Source organism: Lupinus angustifolius, chromosome LG15 (assembly GCF_001865875.1).
Source record: "Lupinus angustifolius cultivar Tanjil chromosome LG15, LupAngTanjil_v1.0, whole genome shotgun sequence".
NCBI classification, from domain to species: domain Eukaryota; kingdom Viridiplantae; phylum Streptophyta; class Magnoliopsida; order Fabales; family Fabaceae; genus Lupinus; species Lupinus angustifolius.
The window spans coordinates 16,630,915-16,633,244 of NC_032023.1; positions in this window are offsets into that span (position 1 = coordinate 16,630,915).

Here is a 2,330-nt window from a genome sequence, read left to right on the forward strand (position 1 = left end):
AGCTTAATTGATATTATAGATTATAAAAGAATTTGATTCCTCTCCTAGCCCTTCACTACTTGAATATGAAGGGGAATTATGTTTTTGTAAAATTTTAAATTATATATAAATTAAAATTTAGATGATTAAAATTTTATTTTTATCACTTGTTATTATCTCTATTTAATATTAGACTATGATATTTGACAGGATGTGAACCTATTATACAAAGTGTAAAGTACAACTTGTACTTACATTTCAATGTGCATGAATCTTTTAGACAAGTTTCTTGGCCGGGTACTTCATTTAGAGGAAATAACTCCATTATCAAACGATTAAGAATAATAGTTCATTACCGCATAGATAAATAATGTAATAAATTTTGATTAGTACATATTATATGTGGTGAGTACAATAGATTATATGGTCATTGTGATTAATGTAAAAATAGTATGAGTGGTTTACCTTATTGATTATAAATTAATTTCTAAGTCATTTAGTTACTTGGTGGTGTTAGGTTGGGAGTTGGAACTAGATAGAAGAACAGGTTGAAGAAAGTTTAATGAGGATTATAATCCGGCTGAAAAGTTTTGCAGAAACCATGACTAAATCGAAACTAAATTATCAACAATGATGTGGAGTAAATGAAATAACTTAAAAGGATTTTTTCCCTTTAAAAACAAATGTAAAAGGGGATGAATAAACTCATATTTGTTGTTTCTAAATATTTTAGATATTACTCAGTTAGAGCATTAAGTCAACGAGTCACTAGTTCAACTAATATGTTAATGGTTGGACTAGTTAACTCAGTTTATATTAAAATATTCATCATACTAGTTGACATTATTTAATAATTTTATATTTCAAATTTAAAAATATTACCGTACCTAATTAAATAACCAACAAAGAATATTTTACTACTATAAAATGTCATAAACAAGTTTAAAACGTCGTCAAACAACATATGATGTATGCTTTAATTTCAAGAAAAATACGCATGAGTTTAAAATTTAATTAAAGAACAAAAACTTTGCTATAATATGACTTAACAAATACAAATATAATTACAAATAAGTTAAAAGTTTTTTCATCTTAAAACGACGTTATTTTGGTTGTTTTTATAAAAAATTAATTGATTCAGGCAGTCCAACCGGTTCGACCATCCGAGTCACCGATTTTAAACTTAAATCAGCCAAGTCAAACCAACTTTAATGTAAAACCAGTTATATAAGAAGCTTTGTCCAATCAGATATATAGTTCACAGTTGAACTAGTCAAACCAGTCAGTCCAAGCCGAGTTTTATAACACTCCTAAAATCAGGAAATGAAAAAAAATACCAAGCTAAAATGTGTTTTGAGTGATTTAGGTTTGAACTTCAGTGTACCAGAACCTGAAAAAATATAAAGTACCAGAGTTTAAAAATATTAAAACCTAATAGTACACATCTACTAATTTTTGAGTGATTTAGGTTTGAACTTTAGTGTGCACCCTAGAGTACATGGGAGTATTTGTGAGGCAAAAGAATAGCATTAAGGTTTAATTTTTAAATGAAATAAGAAGTTACCAAGTTAAGGGTCATTAGGTGTTGATGTTGTAATCTTAATGAGCTAACTATATTTTATTGGGAGGAAGATGAACATGATGAGCTCCTAAGACACATCAATGATTCTACCACTAAATAACATATAATTGATACTTGGACTTGGATTCATGATAAAAGTAAGAAATACACAGTTAGGAATGCTTACCAAACTCTCCAAAAGGTGGAAGGATACAATGCTCTTGCTTTCTTCAAAAGACTTTGGGATTGTAATATTCTTACAAAGATAAAGTGCTTAGTTTGGAATATTGCCTTGGATGAGGTTCCAACTAAAGTGAACATTGCTCATAGATGTGGATTAAGTGTTCAATACACCATTATTTTTTCTCTTTGTGGTGAGTTGAAGGAATCTACTAGTCACTTGTTTTTCTCATGTTTTATATCCTATATTGTTTGGCAAAAACTTTATTTTTGCTTTGGATTAGTTTGCACTATTTGGACCATTTAACACATTAGGAACAAAATCATTTTTGATAACTAGCAAGTTACCCGTGCATTTGCACGGGACAATATTTTTTGCCACATGATTAAGAACACATATTACATGTGCTTTATGATTAAAAATATGTATGTTGCTCGTGCATTCGCATGGTTAAAATCATATATGTTACCAGTGCATTCATATTGTTAAAAATTATTAATTATATATAAAATCATACGGTCAGACCATACGGTTTAACTGTTTAAATCGGATAAACTTAATATGGGTCATCTACTGGTTTAACATCTTGCTCGACTTTCTCAATATTGT